The sequence below is a fragment of the Parus major genome, chromosome 6 (genome assembly GCF_001522545.3).
Source record: "Parus major isolate Abel chromosome 6, Parus_major1.1, whole genome shotgun sequence".
Taxonomy (NCBI): domain Eukaryota; kingdom Metazoa; phylum Chordata; class Aves; order Passeriformes; family Paridae; genus Parus; species Parus major.
Genome location: NC_031775.1, coordinates 6192530 through 6216840, shown reverse-complemented (window position 1 = coordinate 6216840; position 24311 = coordinate 6192530). Strand labels below are relative to the sequence as shown.

The following is a 24311-nucleotide window of genomic DNA, read 5'->3' as shown; positions in this document are numbered from 1 at the left end:
ATTTCCCAAACTGGTGTCTCAACACTACCTTTCATTCAGTGTCAGTTCGAAGCAGGCTTCCCTTGGGATCACAAGAAGCCATACAGCCTGGATCACAGCATCTTGAGAGGTCCTGCAAGACGCATGAGAACACCTGCTCTTTTAACCAGGGCCATAACTGAACAGGCAAAACTAAGAAAAAAGAAAGTAAGTACAAAGCTGGAGGGCAAGCTACAGAAATCAAACCAAAGCTATAAAGACAAGTTGGTTCTTCTCTTGCTATCCCACAATACCAGGTCTTTGGGGCTTTTAATTTTAACTCAGCAGTATTTGTAGGCCCTGTGAACATGTTTTTCATTGATTGTTCTGGTACAGTCCCAGGGGCAAAGACCCTGTCATTCTTTCATTGAAATTCACTCTATGTGCTTCTCTTCATGGTAGTTCATTTTCGAAGAAGGGGAATTGAGCTACTCTGACTTGTCCCCAGGACACACCACAGTGGATGGAAATAACACCCAGGCTTTGTAAAAGTTCTTAATACAATTACTTTTTGCTTGAGGCAAAGCAAAAATCAATAAAACGTGTGCATCTGATGTGAAAACCTCACATTTCTTGGCCTGTATCAGTCCTTGGATTTTCAGTTCACTGTGGAGGTGGAAAGAATTGGAAAAAGTCATGTGGAGCCCACACTAGAAAAAAAAAAATCACAAATTGGCACAGAAGGTCCAAGCCTGTGAGAGAAACAAAATTTGTAAACCAGGCTAGTGGGGAGCCACATATTCCAGTCAACTATAATCAAATACAGGGGTCCAACATTCACAATTAACTTCCAGCATTAACCAAATATTTTAAGTCTTGTTTCATACTTTCTCCAAACTATGCTGTTTCCATGGGTAGGGAAAAAGCACTAGTTTTGCTATGGAAATAACAAAGTTTTCCTACTTTCCTTAAAATGAAAACATTTGACTTAATAAAAAAAAAGAAAAAAAAAAGAAAGGCAGACACATAGTTTCCCCATGCATCAACTTTTCAAAACTCCTCAATTCTGCAGTTATCGAACTTAGGGCTTGGAAAGAGGAAATGGGTCTAGTGCTCAACAGAGATTGCTTGAGCTCCTTGCTTTCAAGGTCTTCTGCTTCTACAGGGAGCAACAAACTCCAACAAACTTGTGGCAAATACAAATGGTGCTAAAGTTTAAAACAGGAAGAATTTCTAGCCAAAAGTTCTTAACCTGTTCCTTGAAAGAAAAAAAGACAAAATAGGAAAGCTCTCTTTTTGCAGCAGAACTGTGCAAGATGCCTGAGAGGGGGAAATAGAAGTAAGATCAAGACCCTCCAGACTCCAAGAAAGCCCCTCCACATCCCCAAAAAGTGCTGTGGAAGGTGTCACGAGACAAACAGGGACATTTTGAGAGCTAAATCTATCACTCAAACTTATGCCATTGTTTAGCAATGGCTTGGTGCTCCCTTCCCAGAAATACAGCATCCCATGTTTAACCTGGGAAGTGTTCAGACTGCAATAGAAATTCCCTTCTCATCACTGCAGAGAAAAACAGTGAGCAGCTCTTAGCCTGCTGATGTTCTTGCCATCATCTTCTTGGTCAAAGCTCCAAGGTACCTGTTTCTTCTTGGTGCTGCTGGATGTTTTCGTTCTTGGTTCCTTCACAAGGGTGAATAACACAAGCTGTGAACTTACAAAGCAAGTAGGGAAGGTGCTTTCTTTAATCAGTTTGTTTTGTTTTTTTCCTTAATTAGGCAAGCACATCTTTTCCTGGCTTTGGCTAAGACCCAGTGTCCTCCCCACTCTATTTTCAAGGACCCAGCACCTCCTTTGGTTATTTTTGCTGGCATTATCAGTTCATGAGGGAAAGAACTTATTATTAATATACTGAGGGGCTCTAATTTCTCCTGAACTTGGTGATTACAGGGCCTCAGCCTGAATACATACATATTTCTGCTGCATCTTGCCTAACAAGATTTGATTGAATATTAATTGAGATTTCATACTAAACTGACCTGTACTAATTTGTTCATTATTTTTGTAAGACAGTTTTGGGCTGGGTCTTTGACATCTGACCAAAATGACTCTTTAAATTATGGTCTTATATTTGTAGTACTCTTGTAACAGATAATTCGTAAATGTAATGCACTAGCCAGAATGGCATGTCTACAGTTATTGTTGAAAACTTAGAATGAAAAAGAAATTAAAATTCTAAGGTGCATCTCAGTAGCTCCATAATCACGTTTGGGCGTGCTAATAAAGGTTGATACATTCTTTGATACTTGATGCTATTCCCCAGTGATAGAAAGCAGAAAATTCATGACATTTTGCTAATTAACTTGAGCACTTCATTTTATGATATGAGTAAGTAAAACGTTAAGCACGGTATTAATATTCTCTGAGAATTCAATACATGCAAATGACTAAAAGTGTTTCCAAGCATACTTCAAAGGCAAAAGCCAGTTTGTTGTAGCCCAGATGCTGAGTGTATTACACATCTGCACTGATGCATTTCATACCAATACCATGGATCAGAAATCCCCAGTGCAGGCAGGAGCTGTGACTTCCAGCACCATTGTCACCCCCCTTCAAGAAATGACTGTGCACTCAGGCAAATGGTAAGGGATCCTGTGATTGAGAGAACAGATATTTTAGTAATAGATATGGTTTCATGTGAACTTTAATTTGCCTGTTTTCAATTAGCTTGTTTCTTTTACCACGCATACTAATTTGAAATTGTGGTTTAGACACATTTAAATAGCATTTGCTAATTAGCAAATTAGAACCTGGCAAATCAGATGCAAATCACTGATTTATATACACAATGTGAATGCTCTTGGCTCCATTTCTCCAGCAGTTATTTAACTATGGAAAACTGAAAGAATACAGAGTATAAAACCACCCTTCACAGCATAGCTGGGGCAGGGAGTTGCTTGGTTAGTCAGTTATTTCAACAATTAAATGAGCCACTCCATTTACATCAACAAATCAAAGTCTTGCTTTGAGCTACATCTGTACTGAAGATTGAGAGAAGGAATATTTCAAATTTCAGTACTACTTCTTTACACTTCCAATTACTTCCACAACAGCCATCTTGTGTATTTTTTGCAAGGAAAGGGAACCACTGACAGAGAAATATTTGTAAGAGCTGTGTGGCAATTGAAGAAATCACGTTTGCTTGCTAAGGCTATTCCTGTTTTACTCTCAGGCCAAAGTAAGCCAATCATTTCATTTTTTTAATTGCTCACATGTTACTCACACATGGATAAGTTCCCTGAAGAGTATTCACTGAGCTTTTAGTTCTAAAATGCATGAGATACAGATCTCAGATTTAGCCTCAAGCCTTTTCCCTCAATGGTTGTCAAAATAAAGTATAAAGGAATTTCACCTGAAATTGACTGTGTTTCAGTGAAAGTCAAGACATTTCACACTACAGAGAAGATAATCCCTTTGTTTCAGGATAAGAGAGGCCAGTTTCCCTTCTGTTTAGAAACTATGACTGCCTTTTTTAGGCAGGATTCATGTTCAATTGTCTATATTATTTTAACAAATTGTCTTCACAGCAGGAGGGAGCTTCTTGTTTTTAAGATAAATTCTTAGCAGCTACAACTGTGGCCACCTACAGACCAGATTTCATGCAAAATCAAGAGTCCCTATTTGAAAGGTGAAACAAAGGAGCTGGTAAGAGAAGTAAGAAAGTATAAGATGTGGGGATGAAAACGTGCCAAACTTTATAAGGGAAACAAAACAAACCAAAAGAGCTGATAAAAGTGAAGAATTACTGGTATGCTTCTTTCAAACCAACAGAAAATAAATTTGCTGAAAGGCCTGCCTGTTGCTGGGACACCCCAAAACACCAGGAGCCTCTTCCTCTTACTGAAGCAGAAGGAAGCACTGGGTTTTTTAAAATTTGTGTAATATGAGGCAGCTGAGCTAAACTCTCTGACAAACCCCACCTGAAATTTTAGCCACTGATTCTGCACACTCTGCCCTTCTGCCTGAATCTTGGGAGTCCTGCCCAAGTCAGGGGGGGTTGAACACACACCTCAGCCTTTCTAGGGCTGGGGCCTTACTAAAACACAGGCCAGCCCTGTAGGACATGACACTTCATCTTTTGAGGTCAGTCCTTGAAAGGGAGCATCCAAATCAGCATGGAAACTTAGGTCACAAAATGTAATCTAAAACCTGGATTAAACTACTAAACTTCAAAGAAACAGATTATTTTTCAGCCAGATGTGTTGAGGGCAGGCACTGACAGCTGGAAGAATTTGAAATGTGGGCTAAAAGCCAACAGAAAAGGTGAAACTTCTCCCTTGGTAGCTGAGTGGATTTAGTTTAGTGCCAGAACACCCTCATCCTACATGTATCCTATCCACTGCTGCCTTCCAGCTTCCAGGAATGCACACAGCACAAGGTCTGGAAGTTTAGACACAAATGTGGTGCAGGAAGCAGCACAAAACTCTTTTTCAACTTAAATTAGGTGAGTCTCAAAGAAAGCAGATGAGGACATGACAAGGATCCTGTGCACAGGAGCTGTCACTGCCATCCAGTTTGAATGTGGTGATCAAGGACCTTCAAACAAGTGAAATGTCCTTCAGTGAAAGGAATAAAAAGATGAAAGATATTTTTGTAAACAGAAAAAACAAAGCTGTCACATACAAAATTACTTCAGAGTGGAAGATGAGTTTGGAGATGTTTTCCTAGTTTGATCTGGTATTCATCTAAACAAACTAATGGCACTACCTATATTCTATATTGTTAGGGAAAAAACCTCTTTAAGTTCTTCTATGACATGTGGATTTAAGACCTGCATATTTATATGAAAAGACCTGCAAGTAACTTTGCATTTTAGGTGGCCAATTGAATCCTCACTCTTTGAATCCTTAAACAGGTAAAAGCTAGCACTGACTTTGCTGTCTTGTTTATCTAAAAATCAGGAGTTGAAAGGCACAGAGAAATAGCCCACATGAAACACATGAATAGTTTAATGACAAACAAACAAACATATGAGGCAGCAGAGTGCTGCACAGCAGTATAAAAACCAGATAAGCCTCTATAGCATTTCAACCAAAGCAAAAAGCAGTATGTATGATGAAAGAAAGAAGCAGGAAAAAGAAGGAAAAATGGTCATAAAATATTAATAATTTGAAACCCTACAGTGGCCAGGTGAAGAGCAGGAGAAAGGAAAATAATTCATTCATCATCAAGAACAGGTTCCTGAGGAGCTGATTCATGTTAAATCATTCATGCAATTGTTTTCTGAATTAAGGCGAGAAATCAAAGGTGCAGACTTGTAAACACCTTTGGGTGTCACAGTATTGAGCACAACCTTTTGCCAGCCAAGTAGTCCAAGGGAGCTCCAGTCAGATACCTGGGCTGTGTGTGCTCTCTACTGTTAGAATCCAAAATAAAAGCCTCTCTGAGTTCCTCAGACAGAGAAAATAATTAAAATATATTAAGCCATAGATATGAAGTAGAAGTGTAAGTTTTACTTTTAAGAAGGTAGGAATAGCTTAAACACCTTAAGAGTCTGTGTTAGCTAGTGAAAAGCCTTATTACCCAGTTTAAAGTTCAGTGGTAATACCCTTCACAGATTCAACTTAGCTCTATGTCTAGAGTTAATGGTAATGTCTAGAGCTATAATGAAAATAAAGCTTGCATTCTTAGAACAGATAGGATTATTCATGTACACAGATAATAACCTATACATAAGATTTAGATAAAAAGAACATTGCTTTCACATGTCAGAATGAAGCTTGGATTGGTGTAAAAAGTTTTGTTTTAGAATCATGTTTTTAGCTGATTGGATGATTTACAGATTTAATCCCCTGTACTGGGCATCTCACTCACTCACTCACTCACTCACTCACTCACTCACTCACTCACTCACTCACTCACTCACTCCCACACATACCCCCACACACCCACCTGAAGAAGAACAGCAGCACCATCATCATCACCAACTGCTTCTGCAGCCTGGGACAAAAGAACTCCACTCCAAGAAGCTGCTGCTCCAAATATCGGGACCTTATAGCAGAGAGGTGCTGCTCAGAAATCAGGACTTGATGCCAAAAGCTTTTAGCAAGGACTTTAACTCTCTGAACTCTACTTTGAGACTGATGCTTTTATACAATAAATATCTTTCTAGCAATCAACAACTGCTCATGTCACCTTGAGACCTGGAAAACCCCTTGAATCCCCATTGAAGCACTGATACCCTATGAGGAGAACTAAAGGTACAGTAGCCCAGGAAAACCCTGAGGAGCTTAGGAAAAATCATGACTATTTGATGAGTCCCTTGAATAAGGAATCTGCTCTGACCTGAGCAGTGTCATTCCAGGTCTGAGGTGAGGTTCCTTCCTTTCAGGACAGGTGTTCAATGTAATTGTCCCCAAACAGTTGCCTCCAGACTCTTCCCCTGACTGCCATAATCCCAGAATTGAACCACAGAAGCCAGGTAACACACTGGGAGCCAACAGACAGCCAAGCAGAGAGGCATCTCTCTGAGCCAGCAGGGATTTCCTGAGGACAAACCAAAAATCTCACCTTTCTCCACAATAAAAGCTAGATGAATATACCTGCTTTGAGGAGCCTTTCCCCTCCACAAAACCACTTTCTTTAACCATTTAACCACCTTCTTTAAAATCCTGCCTCCCTCCCTCCCTCCCTCTGAAGGCTTAAAATAATCACAAAAAAAATATAATGTCATTTACTCTCATCAGCTCACCCAACATCTGCAGGTTTTTTTAAGGAGAGGGAGAGAAACAGTAATGTCTTCTGAAAACATGCAAGGATCTGCTTCACCAGATTTTAAAATTACAGTCTGAAAACTAACTGCATGCTCTACTTGGAGATTCTTCCAGTGGAGAAAAAAATTCAACATGTTTTAAGACATTGTTTTGTAAACCTTGCATAGAGCCAACTGCAGTCTATCATATCAAGTTTTCTTCTGGATTGATTCTCCCAGAAAGGTTTCATCAGCTTACAAGCAGCAGGGTTGTTGTTTCATTTCCCCTTAGGATTCTGCTGTGTGTCGAAGTAAGAAATTGAGACTAAACAAGAAAACGTGGGGTAAAGTTTAAGTACCTCTGCTGTGAAAGCTGTTAAATGAGAAACAGGCATTGCAGACTACAAGTGTCAATTAGGAACTAGTTCCACTGGGAAATGACATTTTCACATTGTTTCTGCCTTCTGGTTTGCTGTTGACAAATCTGAGTTTAGGAAAGTTATCTTCTCATTACATGTATTCCTGACATCTTTCCTTTGCAGGCCTGTCAGAACAGACATTTCACAAAACTTATTTGCTACTATCATTTTAAATTAATAAAAAATTTCAAATACTATAGTAAAAATGTTGAATTGCCTCCCTGCTCACTGCAAATCTGGGGCAGTCAGTTGTCAGAATGAAGTAAGGATTTTGGGAATCTCTGGCTTTTGGCACCCAAATGTAAGTATTTCAGTGAGATCTGATCTATGATTGACAGGCAGGTGCAATGCAGTCCCAAAAGTCTCCCTTATAGATTGTAAATTGCATTGCCTTTGTGGGGGGGTGGGGAAAGGAAAAAAATGGAGAAGAGTCAGAATGACTGGAAGCAAAATATCCAGCGAATTCTTTATGAACCCTGGTGAATTCCAAAAACTGAACATTATTCCACAGTGTTCCAAAAGTGCTTTCTAGGAGCTGAATTTATTCTCAGGAGCACACCTTCTCCTATGTGGGGATGTAATTGCCAGGGACAGTGTCCTGGTCCTGCCTTCGAGGGATGACAAGACCAGTGGAGAGTTGTCATCTCCAGCAAAGCTCTGCTGCAGGAACATCCCCAGCTTTTGGGATGGGAGATGGTCTGTTCCAAACCCCACAGCAGGGGTTAAAAGGTTTTGAGCCCAGCACAAAAGGCTTTACAACAATAACAAATCAATCTATACAGAGCCCTAGCTTATGAAAAATGGCTGATTGACTCCTGAGTGGCTGAAAAGGCGTAGCTGAAATTGAAATTCAGTCTTGTAATTCTGTCTCCATATGCTATTGTAATTCCATCAGTCTCCTTTCACCACTCACTCCTGGACTCCTTCAGGCTGAGATTTCATGTATCACTTACCCCCACACTTATATATGAAATCAGGGAAGAGACTTGATCTCCTAACATGTGGCATCATGCCACTGTGCTTCCCAAGGACCAAAAATACCTTCCCCTGCACTAGCACCAGGATAATTGGAATGCACTGCCATCAACACCAGAGTGGATGTTTCTGCTGCATCTGCATTCCACATGGACTGTGAATTTGACAAGCTCCCATAATAATGGAAAACATTTCCAACAACTTTCAGAGCTAATATATTCTGATCCCTACAGAGCAAATTTTCTAAAAGAGAAGTGTATCAATTTACAGCTACGGGTTGGTTAAGAAAGGCAGAGCTTTCCACAGAAAGGAATATAACAGTGAAGACACAAAGGCAGAGAAAAGTTATTTTCAAAACTTTCAAGCATGCATTGTGCCTAAAGCAAAGTTTGCATTTCCCCTTCTCAAAGACCATTTAATTCCAGGGAAACTTGGGAACACATGCTTGAGTTAGAACCATCACAGACTTTGGCAGAGGGCCTGCTCAGTTACTGGCAAATGAATAGCTGAGAGTTTCCCTGGGATATCTGTCCCCACACCTAATAACACACAGAGATGACAGGAAACCCTGAGTGGAGTCCCACATAGAATAATAGCTGCTGGAAAGTAGCAAGTCACGTGTGGACTCAGAAGATGCAAGTGGGCATGGACAGATCCAGAGAAAAGCCATAGAAACTCCCCAGGACTGGAAAAAGCAGGTTCAGGACTATGCAGGAATGATGGACAGTGCCCTCCAGTAAGGCAGGCTAACATAGGAGCTCCCCTTCTTGCTCATTTCATAAAGAATTTTGATGTATCATTGTGGTAGAAATTTAAACACAGCTCTGTAATGGGATTTTTCCTCCTAAGTGCTGACATTGAGCAGAACACAAAATAAAACTGGCAAGAGCATGGAAGTCCAATATACTGTGGGGTACAACATGGCAAGCAGCCTCTCTCTTCTGCAGTCAGCAGCCTCTGCAGATTTATTTTATTATAATATATTAATATTATATATTTACATTACATATAATAAAATGTATACATTCTTATATATCTATAATTTTCTAGGAATAGAATAGAATAGAATAGAATAGAATAGAATAGAATAGAATAGAATAGGATTATTTATAACCCTATTAAGGTTATATTAAGGTATATTAACCTATAAGGTTAAATCCTTCAGATGACTCTAATTTCCGTGCCATGAACCAAAGTTTCTGCTCCTGTGGGCAGACAAACCCATGCCCTTGCAATGTGGGCAGATATCAAGAGCCTAGAGAAAAATTTCCATTTCCAAAGTTGTGAATTTGAAATTTGCTTCTCATGTTCATCCAAAATTAACCAAAATGCTTTGAACTCCAGATGCAGCACTCTCTCCAGGTTTTTGGGGAACCAGGAGCTATTGACATTTTTGGATCTGGTTTGACCTAACACCATTCAAACTAATTCACAGTTTGATAAGACTAATTTCTGATTCTTGTCTTATTTCATTAAATTTGATGATATATCAAAGGTGTCTGCAGTAAGAAGTGGCTGTGATATTATGATATTCAACAGCAAATTAATGTTTTTCAGTAACACTGCTTATGGAGCTAAATGGTCAGCACATATGTTCACACACTGGAACCAGATGTCCACATTGTACGACTCAAACTTGAGGGCAGGGCAGGATAAATATGATGCACAGCTATTCTGCATGTTTCTCACATTTCAGGCTGCACATTGCAACAACATCTACAATGGTCTACTCAGCTAGAAAAGAAGAGATGCCATCCAGAAAGTGGCAGAAAAGCATTATGTCAATGTTTGGATTTTAAGCTATGAATGTACAAGTCCAAAGGAAAGACCTTCCCAGGGTCATCTTTCTGGGACAACATTTCTTTCCTTTCAACTAACCATTCACCAGTCATGAGGAATCCTTGAAAAAAAAAGTATTTAAGCCCACAGTCTTCTTGAACACAGATTTATGGACTTAAACATCATTATGCTACAAAGTTTGCCTCAGCAGCTGCTTTGATGGTACACATGTCACCTAAATGAGCAGATGGAAATTAAAAAGAAAGAGTACCACTAGTAGTGAATTGTGTCCTATCAGTGTTCTTGGACAAGACACTTAACTTAAGGAACAATTCAAAGGTTCTCACCATACACTGTGTACAATCTACAAATTTTGACCTTGAATCATCACAAGCAGTTCAGATACATTACTTAAAAATGAATCAAGCTGGCAGTCTTTAGAAATTTCAGCCCTAAAGCTATTGATTCTGGTTTTGCATAACAATTGTCAGCAGTCTATAAATTTTTACTTAAAAGAAGAAAACTGGTGAGCCAGAAAGCTTTTGCTTAATTTCACTCACTTTCTCTCCTCTGAATAACACCAGCCATGTTTTCTAGAATATTACATTGCCTCCTTCTTCTTGTTGTTAAGGCTGTCATTTTTTTATTCATGCAGGTAGACAGTAAGTCAGCATATAGCCTATTTTTCTATGACAAAACCTTTGCAGTTTCACCAAAGAACTCCCAGCAGAAATTTGTGAAAGCAGCATCACAATGCTTGCACTAGAGTGCTACTCTCAGTGGCCACCTCTCTCCCCTGGCTGCAGGCCTCTGCTCACAAGCCAGAGGGGCTATTGCGTTCCCATTCTGTTCAAAAGGACAGCTCTTAAAACTGCCCTTTGCACAACACGAGAGATAGCATATAGACACAGTTACTGAGAAGATGAGGGTTTGCAGTGCCTGCCAGCACCTTTGCAAGGCACAGACACGAAGGCGAGTCATGCTTCCCTGTTCTGATCATTCCTCAGCTGCAAACAGTGCGCAGAACCAAAACATTATCTTCCCTATAAAAAGCCTCCCAGTGCTTGTAAAGCATGATGAAACCGACACAAATGTGAATTCAACACACTGCCTCCTCCTTATGGGCTGCCAGGCTCATTAGCAAGTTTGTGAGTCACCTTATTGAGGCTGTTCTGTGGGACAGGAGCAGCTCCACACTGCTGTAATGTTCTCCAAGCAGCCTGATGCTAACCCTGCTCTCCCTACCGATTCTGCTCACTTGACAACATGGATTTTTGGTTTTCCTCTTCACCTTTCTGTTATGATGAAAAAGCCGTGGCATTTGCACTGGCTCCTTTTCTGTACCCCAGGATCATCTATGGGGGAACACACACCAAGATGCCAGGGGAGTTACTGAGGGGAATAAAGAGGGTCCAGAGAGTGACCTGTGTCGCTGGCCTGTGCATCACACAGAAAAGATCTCAAATACATGGAAGGTAAACACTCCTGTGGGTGTATACACACACACATAAAATACTTACTGGTAAAGAGACAGCATTATTCCTTTCCATGTTGAAAAATGTCTTGCTTTATGAAAGAGGTTGTGCATTGAGCCATTGAGCACATTCAGGCACGGCCACAGCCATGCCCAGCTGGCCTCTGGTGGCCCGCACTAATGGGCTGCACTCAAGCTCTTCTCATCCTGCCAAGGCCAGAACAAAGTCAGGCTCAAATCAGGGAGCTGTAAGTCCCCCTTCAATCTTTTAGTTGTACCCAGTGAGTACTGAGGGCATCTGTGAATCTTGCCAAAAAACCTTGAGAAAGTTTCCTCTGGTTTTGAGAATGGTCAAATAGGATTGTTGTTTTCAAAAGGGTTCAGCCTATTCTGACGTGCCTCTTCTTACCATTTTCAAGCCTTCTCCATTCACTGTCAGTGTTGGCACTTGTGAAAGCATCATTGCCTCTCTATCCAGCTTTTGGAAAGGGAAGGATATTATCCCACAGTATTTTAGAGAGACTAGGTGCAGAAGAATGAATGAATCATGAAAATTCCTAAATATTGAAGTACAGCCTGGGCTCTAGGAAGTGCAGTCACTGGGCCCTGTGCTCTCCCACCCTCTGCTGCCTTCCAAAGCTTGCAAGTCCAGTACTGCAGTCATTGAACCCTTTGAACACCCTGAAGCAACTACAAAATCTTACCAAATGTTTTAAAAGCTGCAGCAAAAATTCCATAGTCTTGATTTGTTCCAGAAAAGCCTCAGCTTTAACAAAATTCCCAATGACCACAAAGAGAATAGCAATATCCAGCCCTTCTTTTTGCTAGAGCACAGTCCTAGTTCACCTCTAAGACCTAGGGAACCATACTTCAAATTATCTCAGAAGAAGCCCATGAAGAGGCTATTAAACAAGTGCTAAACATGATGAAAATTCCTTTCCATTTAAAAGATCTTCTTTAATTCTGTCTCTCAGGTGGCTAATACAAAGCTTAAACACATGATTAACAGGGTAGAAGGAAAAAGCCTTTTAAACTGCTGTTTTAAGACAGCAGTGCCTGTATCCTACTGATTCATACACTCATAATGCATTCTGGAAATGGGGATGGTTTAATCTGGGGTCCTTTTTGTCCTTGTGCCTCTGGACAGTCAATCTCCCACCTTTACCTATCTCAAGATGCAATTTGATGCTGCGTTTTCAGCTTGCACACACTAATACACTCCAAGACCTGCAAATGCCTTTCTGTATACCCCATGTTTCCTAATTCCAGAAATCAGTCCCAGAAATATATTACCATTCCACTGCCAAGAGAAATGGTGTCTTGAGGTGCTCCCACCCCTCCTGACACAGAACTCTCAGCTTTTGGGAAAGGGTATTTATAGTAACATCAAAAAACTACAGAACTGACAGCACTATTGGCAGATGTTGGGGGAGAAGCTGAATAGAGAATAGAGAAAGCCTGTGAGTGAGCACATGAGAGGCAGGCATGCACTCTGAACTCTATCATCACTTCTCAATTTACCCTTCGAGTTGTAAAGTAGGCAGATCTTTTTTTTTTTCCCATCAAAGAAGCAAAAGGTCCATGTTAAAAATATTCCACACAGCATTTTTGAAACTGCTTTTGCAAACAGAATAAAGCCTGATGTATCAAGTGGTATGAAGTTACTTTTCCATATTATGTAAAAACGTACAATAGATACAAAATACACAGTAGCTAATGTCAAATTTACTATTTACCTCAGCAGATCTTTACATTTCCTGCTCCTGCGACAGTCTGAGCAGCGTGTGAAACACAGAGGTTACTTGGAATGCACACTGTTAATTCAGAGTGGCATTAAGAGGTTATTGAAGCAGAAGGGTCAGTGTGCTGCAGCTTAGACACACCAGGTGATGGAGACAAGTGTGTGCTGGGAGATGTTTGCTGAAGCAGAGGCTGCTGGGGAGAGACATTTTGTTCAGAAGTGACAACACCCTCCTTCTCTGGTGATCTCCCAAGTCCCTGCATTGCTGTCAGCACCTTCTCCTCAGTGAGATTAACCCCAAATTCCGAGCCCCAAGGAGGGCTGGCTGGACACAGAGATACCAATTCCTACTTAAAGGAGCTGGCTGGGAGAGGCTGGATGCCCCAGGAGGCCAACACTCCTCCTTTTCCAATAGAATTTCAATGCTGCTGCCTATTGCAATGGTTCTCTATTTTCTTCCCCCTCCCATTTTAACCTGATTAGCCCATTAGGCAAATGAGACCAGATTTTAGTAGTTTTTCAAAGATAAAATGTCAAAAATATTTGAGAAGATCTTGTTCACACTGAAATATGCTTTAGGAAATAAAAAAAAATGTGCAGAAGTAAAGCAAAAATATTTCAATGACTGGTATCAGGATATTTTCTTTCAGTAAGGCCAGGGGCTTGTGTTCACTATTTACTTAAGTAATGGTAAAAAACAGGAGAAATACTCCAATCTATAGAAAAGCCCAGGAAGTTTGAAACAACCCCTAGCACCTTTCTGCATCTTTGAAAATATTCTAATTATCAAATAGTAGTTGTCAATTATTGGTGTTAATAATATTTTGCTTTTCTTTGCTCTTCCTGATCCTCTGGTAGGACTGAGGGTGAACACTGCTATCTAAGGATAAGATCATCCTTGCTGGTTTTTGTTTGGTTGGTGTTTTTTAAAGACACTTGCACATTTGAGTTAGTAGCACATCTTTAAATATTTGAAAGCCATCATCTTGATACACTTTGAAGAACAGACAGCAAAACCCCACCTCCTATGCTGAGCTTGGTTTCTATTTTTAATAAACTGTGTCCTTTTCTTCTACCTCCCCATTGCTTCTTTTTAATATTTAGAGGGGAAAGCAAATTCCCTGTAAGCAACTAAATACTAGGGACAGTAAAAAGAATATATTGTTATGAGTCTAAAATGAAGGCAGGTATAGATTAGAGTTTGCAGCACAGGAAAAAGAAAAATCTTTTAGACAGAGAAATTCATACATTAGAGGTGTTTGGAGATTACTTTCTTCTTTAAAATTTTGTGAAGAAAAAAATATATTGTGATACATAGACAAATTCCAACGTCTAAAGAAAACAGACAGAAAGAATATATATTTCTGAACTGTCTGAAAATTTATAAATCGTGATATATTATGAAATTTGCTTTTAAAAACAGGAGAAAATGTACTAGGGAAGTCATGGCACTTTATATGTGTGTGTTTTGGATAAGCAAGCCCAGGCCTTTTATTGTACATTGATTGATTTTAAGTACAGATTTTATACAATGCGAGCACTTAGGATATTTCTCATTTTTAAAAATTCATTATAGGAAGTTGAGATAGATTTAGAAGAGAACACAACACATATTTGTAAAATAATTTCAGTTTATTGACCAAAGCCATTAAAGACACTGCAGACAACAGCATTACTTGACAGTCCTCATCGAGTTATTGATTCGCTTTTCTCTCCCAAAAGCACAGTTGCTCGGGCTGTGTTCAGTTTACTGAGCACAAGGCAGAAGGCACCTTTTCATTGCCACTCTTCCCGTTGTTGTCAGACTCCCCTGTGCTGATTTGAAAATGAGAAAATCCTGAAGTGTGAGCTTCCTGATGGAACAGAATACATCCACAGGTCTCTTCCCACAAAGGAATGGATCTTGATGCTGTGAAAAATCTGAAAGGTACCCAAAGTCAGCTGGTGAGAGTGTGCTCTGATGAAGCAGTGCTCACAAAGAATTCAGTGGGGCAGGAGGGCCAGGCATGCAGAGATCTAAACATAGATGGGCACCCAACTCAAACTGGTTACATCAACAGTGGAATTGAACCCCAGAGCTGTAAGAGGTTTCAAGAACCAGGTATCTGTGATGGCAGACAAGGAGCCCTTGGGTTTCTTTCCCCTGTCTGCTCACATGAGCCCCAGCCAGGACCGCACACGCTGCCGGGTGCTGGGCGTGCTCTGATGTGGGGAGCACCGCAGGTCCTCTGCCCCACACCTGCTCTCTCCAGGCAGCAGCAGCTCCCGCTCAGCCTCTTCACAATGCTCGTTGCTTTGGAGCAACACCACAGCCACCTGGGACCCAGAGAAACCTCCTGGGAATGGATTCTGTGGAAATGAAGCTCCTGCAGCTCACTGAAGCTGCTCCAGAAGTAGCCCATCGCTGTAGTCCAGTGACTCCTCTGCAGATGGCCACAGCTGCTGCAGCCCTTGGAGAAGAATTCAGTATGTTGTTTCTTGTTCATCCTGAGCCTATTTGACAAAGGAGCTCCCAGAGAAGAGCCAGGCTTCCTAACTGTGCTGTAACGCAGAATGCATTATCCACAATTAAAAGCATGATTACAGACACTTATTCTTCAAATTCTTTCTCTAGTTGTAGATTAAATGGCAAAAGCATGAATGGGTTTGTTTCAGAATAACTATCAAGAACGCAGTCAGACTTTGATCTAATTTTCTGGACTTATCCATGGCACGTCTGTGCTTCTGGAAGGGAAGAAGCACTTGATCCCATCTCAGCATGTAAGCTGGAAAAGAACAGTTTAGGGATCTGTGTCTTTGCTGTGTGCTGTGAATGATGACACATGCACAGGGAAAGCAGCAATACAACCAGCACAGGCCCCAGACCTACTTACAGCTGGCTTCTTACAGCTTGGTGTCAGCCTGAATTTCCTTCAACTCATTTGAAAAAGTTGCAGATAATGACAACACATTAGTAACTGTGCAGAGGAGTAACTCCAGAATGGAAAACACTTGTTCTGAATGGGGAAGTGTATTCATACAGTAAAACATTGCCCATTCCACATTTTACTGACTGGGCTGGCATTTTCCAGTGGCACCACATTCTCATCAGAATTCCCACTGCAGTGCTATTGCCTGATGCAATCCCACCCCCAAGTGCCTGAGATGATAATCATCATCAAACTCCTCTGTTGCTAGACAACCTTCTGATCAGGGACGACTTCAATGGATGTGATCAGACTAAAAAAACAAACAAAAAAGGTTCCCAGTCCTGTTCTGGTTAAAGAACTCCCAGTGACCAGCAGGAAATCAGTGCTGTGGAAATGTGGTATCCCAGGAGAACTGACCCAGGATGTTGCCACTGTTAGACAGATAGTTCAGGCAATGGCAGAACTGTCAGCTTCCTGCATTGGAGAGAAAAGTGTCAACTGAGAAACAGGCTAAAAAAGCATCTAGACCAGGTGGCTTTATTCTCTCAAGGTCCAGAAATACCAAAGAGAAACAACCTTGCAATGACTCTAATTCATTACAGCACTAGGGAACCTGCCAAACAACTCAACCATAAAACAAAAATACAGACTTCTCTACTCACAGTGTTGGGGCAGATGGATGAGAACAATTGGTTTCTTGTATGGAAAACAGGGGAAGAGAACAGGCTCCCAAATCCAAAACCAAGTGTATAAGAAATAAAAGTAATAAAGTAATGGTACTAGCTACTTAAAAAGGCACTTAGGTCCCCGTTTTACAACTCATGGTTGCTGCACACATCCTGCCAGGTACAACTGGAAGCAAACAGCTTGTCTGATATTGGCACTAGGCAGTGGGGCAGGCATTGGAAGAACCCCACTTCCCTTACTGGTTTACTTTGAGGGAGGAAAAACACAAACTGAAGGACATCAGAGCATCACAGTTCTGAACAGACAATGTGTATAAAGGAGGCGAAAGAAGCAAAAGCTTTCATGACAGGTGTGCAAAATAAACAAGGGTCTTCCAGCTCAGATAAAACAAGGAGCTGGGAAAGCCAAGACTTAAAAACTTACCAGCCGCCAGCTGAGCAATGAGTGCTTTGACTTGTGACAGGAACTTTTTCTTATTCTTCCTTTGCATTAAATTACAATGTTTTTATCCTTGGTGTATATCTCTGGGGAACAATGGCTGAGAACTGACTGCAAGGCAACAAACAGAACTGAGGGAATGCCACAAAACTAACAGAAACAGTCACTTGAATCCCTTCCCTTAGTGAATTCACATCAGCAGTATTTACACCCATTGCGTGTTCTCTCCAGCTAAACACACCAGAGAATGTGACTGTTGGCAGGAATCAGGCAAATGAACAGTGAATAATAAGCTCAAGTAGAGACTATTCACAGGAACTGAATCCTGCATTTGCATTCAGGTCAGAAATGCTGGTGACAGCAGGCTCTGCTCACCCAAGCAGAGACAGGCACAGACTGTGGCTTCTCTGTCTGCTTTTTGACTTTCAAACCATTCCCTCACATGGATACAGACACCATCTTACTTTGTTCCCTGATATTAAAAAATGCAACAGTCTGAGCTGATTCAAGGAAATGATGAGAAGAGACATCTGTCAAAAAGATGACTTGTTTTTAAATGGTTTCTACATCTGGTTCAGAGCCATCAGCAACAGCATTCATGGCCTTTGGGAGTGGGTGACAGTGCTTAGGATGGAGCTGTTAAGAAGTCCATAGTACAGACAAGCAAAAAGCATTTTGTATCCAGCCTCTTTAGCTTGCTGCTGCTCTAAAAGGAAGCCAGATTTTTCGTACATGGCATGTCTTCATTTTTGTAATTAAAAATTTCATCAATTGGGTCTACTCTATGTGATTTTAAAACCCTGTCAGAAAAGAAACTGAGAGATTTCATAACTTTCAGCACCTTCTCAACCCTACAAAATTTGGAGAACAAAAAAAGTGATTTGCAAAATTCTCTCAGCCTCCCTTTGGCTTAAGTCTCTGCACTTTCCACTGTGCTGTCTTTGCTACTGTTTTCAGGGACTAGAGAGAATTCCCTCACTTAACTGCACTGTCAGTGGAGATTAATGCAGGGTGGGAGCTGTAAGAGAGGGAATTTAGCTTGCCTGTCTTTGTTCAAGGTCATTCAACCACTCCCTTCAAAGAGCCCTCTGGCACCTGAGCTTTCCCACCATAGGAATTATTCCCCAATTATATTTACCCAGAGGTGGGTACCAAGCCTTTCCTAGAAGCAGCCAATATTTCAAGCTGTTTAGAGAGCTCTCAGCAAGACTTGACTGCTCCTTCTCTCCCAGCCTCATTCTGTGCTGCTGTGACCCCTTCCCAGCTGTCCCAGCAGAGAGCAGAGCAGCTCAGGTGCCTCTCTCTCTTTCTGCTTTACCTGGGAGCTGCAAGGATTCATTTCAGTTGGGGAAAAGTTTCACTCCTTGAAGGAAGGAGCTGTGGTCTTATCTCTCCACAGAACCAGAGTTAATTCTCAGCTTGCCAAGAGTACAAGAGTACTGAGGTTCCTTGTTGGCTCAGACTTTTCAGCAATTGCTGGGACTTTCAGGTGATCTGCATTATTTTTAGATTGGACTCTGCTGCATCCTACCACAACAAAGGGTTCAGGGCTGCATTTATGCAAAAAAAAAAAAAAAGCCCTCTTGTCATTATTTTTTAAGCAAATTCCCCTTCATTTTAAAGCTGCATTTGGAACAAAAGTAAATAACTGTTTCACAGCATTTGCAACCCAAAACAGGGGAAGGGTTTTGTCGTGCAAAAACACGACACAAATCAACACAAGAGAATGGACTTTCTTCCTACAAATATCTCATCCATCATATTCTGACAAGCATGCTGACAAGAAAGGAGTGAAATGTCACAGGCATTCTCTAGCAGATTATGTCTAATTGACAAACTTGCACCCCTATGACGCAGTGCTGTATCTGAGGGGGTTCCTTTACTCACTGAAAAGAATCAGAGTCAAAACCATTCCCAGGATGATGTTCTTCTCTTCTTCCTTTACTCTCTGTACTTCCCTGCTGTGCACACACACACTCTCATCTGGTCACATCCTCACAGCATATGAATAACCACAACTTCACTGCAAAATGAGAAAGAATGGGTTGGCTTGGAAAGGACCGTAAGTATTATCCAGTTCCAAGCCCCTGCCATGGGCAGGGACACCTCCCACTGCCCCAGGTTACTCAGAGCTCCATCCAGCCTGGCCTTGAACACTCCCAGGGATGGGGCATCCACAGCTTCTCTGGGCAGTCTGTGCCAGGGCCTCACCACCCTCACTCACAGTAAAGAATTCCTTCCTGATATCCAATCTAAACCTACTCCCTGGGAACAAAGGTATTCACAGACACAGCCTATGTGTGTTTGAGCAAATTACCTTCCTTAATACATAGGATTAATTAATCAGAGTATTAATAAATGGTATAGACATTTCAAACTCCTTTAGAATTTATAAGGCTTTTAGAACTGTCAGCAACAAATTACAGCCAAGTAATACAGAGCAGGATGGGAATGAACAAAATGGACACCTACCAAGGGTCAGAGTTAGCCCATCTAATCTAGGAACTGGATTTTCCCAGTTATCTAAGTTCTCCAGGTGTGATAGATGCTGCCTCTCTGGGGATCCACAACAGCCTGAGAAGGTCATGTGTACACTAAAGCTCACAAATTCACTAATGCACTGCTTTTTACACCCCAGCATGGCTGTCTTCCAATCTTCTTCTCTTAGCACAGTGACTAGCAAATTTATCTAAAACATGGCAGATTTAGATTCAATGTTCTCCTTTTGCAGGGACTATAAACAAGATCCCAGTTAAATTCCCTAAAATTCAAACCAAAATGTTTTATCTAATCTCCCCATTAAAGAGGAAAAATACTTCCTGAGTCACAGAAAACAAAAAGAAAAAAAAAAAGAAAATTAATTACTGCATTGCATGCTGACTGCGAGTTCCATCTGGGAGAGGAAGAAGCTAAATCTGAGGATGTTTACTGTGAGATAAATAAGCCTGAAATCCAAGAACTTGCAGCTAAATTAAGGAGTTAACCACCACATTACTCCTCACTCTTACTTACTTGGCTTCAATCAATATTTTGCTATTCACTGAAAATCAAAAATCTCAGCAGACTGATGGCTGGGGCACTCCACCAGCCCATACAACATGCAGGCAGTGGTCCTGTCAAGCTAAGGGAAACAAAATCACATCTCTCACATCCTGGATATGAGCTCTTAACACTGATGCATTCAGTAAAATCTGAAGAAGAGGAAGAAAATAGCTTTGCTCTTCTTTCACCTGTATAGCAAGAAGGAGCTGTTTCAAGGACCTGTTCATAGCAAATTCTTCATCAATATAAATCCCAGGATAATTTAGAGCCGAGGACAAGAACCTGAGGAGGACTTGGTCAGCTCAGAGCAGACACTGCAGTATCCTGCACTGAATTACCCAGGCCTCTGCAAGCAGCTCCAAGACAATTCCACTCTGTCTGTCGCTGAGGAAAAGCACTCACAGCCCACAGCTTGGCAGCCTGGCTTCACATCTGACTCAGCTCCCAGAACGTCTTGTCTTTCCTTCCCCTGCCACAGCTCACAATCCAGCTTATTTTAAGCCCAGAGGCATTCAAACAATACAAAAACTTTTGGGGGATGCTGTTCCATGCATAATTTAGCTTCTCTTGTCATTTGGATGTCCTACAGGTACCTCACCAATTCTCCAGAAACAGAGAGGGATTGGAGGAGTTGTGTTTGTGTTTGTATTAGTTATCATCTTAACTGAAACAGATTAAACAGACTAGAATTTTGAGGAACAAGCTTCCCTCCAGCCTGGCTGGTGGGATACAGCTCCCTTCTGTGGAGACAGCATGACACAGGCACAGACTGCCTCATTTCCCCAGGAGCCTGGACGGGTTAAAAGAAGGGAAAACACATTTCCTACCTATCTAACACAATGCAACAGAGAGAGAGAGAGATGAATTGCTTTGCTTAGTCTATCATTACCTTGTCATAAAACACTTTTAGCCTAATGCTTCATTCCATGGAAGCCCCACAGCAGTGTACTCTCTTTTGGGGGACACAAGCAGCTGGCTCCAAAATACATTCTGCAGAGGAGGTATCCATGTTGAGGGTTTAAATTATCTGACTATCTTTAATCTTAATCCAGGAAACCATGGAGGATCTGGTGGTTATTTATAACTGGCTAGGGTGAGCTGCTGTGAGCAGGGTAATTGGAACAGTATTTCAGCCTGTCTGCCACTGATTCCTGTAATGGCTGATGTTAGCTACGGCATAATCGCAGCGCTAAATGGAAAATAAAGAATAAAAATGCTTTAAACATATGTTTTTATGTTGTGTTTTATGATCACATTTTTTATTGCACTTTTAAATTCTGTTGTTCCTTCCTTTCTGACATCAATTTACTTGCCTGGCAGCAGTTTTGTGTATTAAAGCTTGAGAAAGCTGATCTGCTTTCTCTTATTCTCTTGATTATGGGAGCTTTCAGCCTGAGAGCTACTAAATTCTAAAGACTGAGGTCTATGACCTCTTTTTAAAGTTGCTGTTACAAAAAAAAAAGATCCGTTCATGCAAATTATTGTCCCTTAAAAAATAATCTTTATTTCCCAGAAAGATGTTATTTTGTTCTTTCCTCTGTGAATTTTTCAGCATATACTGTTAATTCTTCAATCCATTACGTGTCATATACTATTTTTGATATTTGACAATAATTCCAGTTAACTGATTTAGTGCTGCCTCAAATCAGGAAAGACATCATGCCCACTAATTCCTCTCCTTTTAAAGGAGAAAGTATTCCCAGACCTCATCTTTGATTTCTATGCCAAGGTGCCTTGCAATTCCTCCAGCAAGCACCAAACACCCATTTGTGTCCCTAAGTCACCGTCCAGCCTTGGGGACTTCTGGGTGGGTCACACCCACCTGATTTTTGGGTAGGGATCTGTTTTCCCATCACCTCTCCTGCAGCTTGGTATCACAGGTTCCCTTTGGTTTACACTCTGCTTCTAGCACCCAAACCAACAGGAACAGCACCCAAATGTCACCTCTCAGTCCCTGGATGCCAAACCACAGCCCTGTGACAAACAGCCCGCTCGCCAGGTTATAGCAGGAGCCACCTGCACACCAGCTGGTGCTCAAAGGCTCCAGAATTACCTGCTCCAGAGCCATGCTCCAGTTTTAATGGCAGCAAACCAGGTCCATTTCCAGCAATTCCTGTATGTGTTTTGTCAGAAGCTCCTCAAATCCAGCGAATTTCTGTGATATATGCTAGACTTGACAAATATGCTTTTCCCAAGAAATATATATTTTCTCAAAGAATTTTCAGCTTTCGGAATCTGGGGCAATCCCAGGCAATGCCAGACAAATTAAGGCAAGCCTTAACTGTCAAACAGAAGCTGTCAATCTGCACATCCCAGCCATGGAACCACTGCATTCCCACCCACCTCCAAGGTAAACTCCCAGGCTGCAATCCTCTTCCCCTCAGCCTCTGAATTTTAAACCCTAGTTCTTCCATCCCCTTAGGAACCATCCAGCCTAGAGCCTTAGGCTGAAGCCTAAGTCCATAAACTTAATTCCAGTCCAGTTCTGCCCTCTGTTCTGACTTCCACACATATCTGTCCAGGAAGCACTATTCTCTTGCAGAATCTCCTTTAACATCACAGACAGCACCATTACCACATTAATAATGCTCTGAGACAAAGGGATGGGCTGAACACAATAAAAATCTCTTGTAAACCAGCTGGATTTGATCCAGTGTATTTCACTTTAATACCATCCCTGACAGGTGCTGAGAAGTGTCCTGCAAGAAGCATAACTAGGAACTAATAAGCGTTAAATCTGCTGATACTTACACAGGAGAATAACAAATGAAGTGCAGCCAGACCACCCAGCAGAGTCACACCAGCTGCTGGCTAAAGACACATGTTTTATTCACTGCCCTTTGCCATGCTCCTTCTCATGCACATATAAACTGCCCAGTCCTTTTTATTATGCAAAAAGTAACTCTGGTATTTCCAGAAGGGAATTCAGGCAGTAAACAAAAGAAATAGTGCTGGGAAGAAGGGTTCAGCCAAATGCATCCAAGGAACGCCTGGGCCAGGAGGCTGTGGAGAACAACAGAGACTCTGTCATATATCAGTGAGTTATCACCTTTCTCTCTCATGGGATGGCATCTGGATATTTTTAACCCCCCAACAATAACCTTCTAAGAACAGAACAGAAAAGTTTTGTGGCTTGCTACAGGGAAAATGTTATCTGCACAATCGCACTGAGAAGAGGTCACTTGCTTCCTTGGAAAGATTACAGAAAAAGGAAGAAATCATAGCAAGGGACTCTGTGAAACATGAGTACCTAGAAACCCACTGAGAAAACCTAATCCCCTATAACTGCTGTGCAGAAGCTGAAAGGCAGACATTTAACCTTTGGACTGCCACTGCTACACAGCTACAAAAGCATCCATGTGAAACCTTTAAGTGGTCGAAGCTAGAGATGGGCAAGACCTCTCCTACTCCCATGAAGTCTTACCCACTCAGCCCCCAGTCAGAGGATTTATCAATTACAGCTAATAAATGCTTTACCAATACAAAAACTTAGCATATTTCTAAATCTGGAAATGTTACTCTTTCTCAGGCAGAGAGTTCCTCATCTGAGCAGGCAGTACAAATGTATTTTTCTACAGAAGAGACACTCACTGCTCCTGGCATTCGTTCATATTACTAAAGTAGCTTCTTTTTCACAGCAGAGACATGTTCCAGGAGGGCTGGGATATAATTTTACAGACATAGGCTTGGGTGAATCCTGCCTTAGGGGTGGTGTTATCTAATGGTAAATATACTGCACATACTACAGAAGGGTGAAATGTTACTTTCCTTAATCTAAAAAACATGTCCATGACAGAAGAGAGCTTATAACATTAAAATCAGAGAGATAAGACTTACAGGAATCACAGGCACAAAGGCTCTGAAAACGCTCCCAGCACAGTCAGGCAAATACAAGCACAGTGCCCTCACAATGACCAAGACTATTCCCCACCAAAAATGGGTCTCTGGAGGAACAAATCTCTGAAGGTCACGTGGCAGAAACCTGTCTCAGATGGGTCATGTTTGGTTACTGTTCTTTCAGCAAGAATCATAGACTCAGGAAATATCCTGAGCTGGGAGGGCCCCACAAGGTTCCCCCAAGTCCAACTCCCAGCCCTGCACAGGACACCCCAAGGATCACACCCTGTGCCTGAGATTTGTC

At 41.4% G+C, this 24311-nt stretch overlaps 1 long non-coding RNA gene across 1 annotated transcript; it reads right to left on the bottom strand.

Annotated features, from left to right (window-relative positions):
- Positions 1 to 14707: 14707 nt before the first annotated feature.
- Positions 14708 to 18687, bottom strand: LOC117244681. Its single transcript, XR_004498191.1, has 3 exons — positions 18447 to 18687; positions 17114 to 17239; positions 14708 to 15635 (listed from the first exon to the last, which is right to left on the bottom strand). It is a non-coding gene; the product is annotated as an uncharacterized LOC117244681 (long non-coding RNA).
- Positions 18688 to 24311: the final 5624 nt, after the last annotated feature.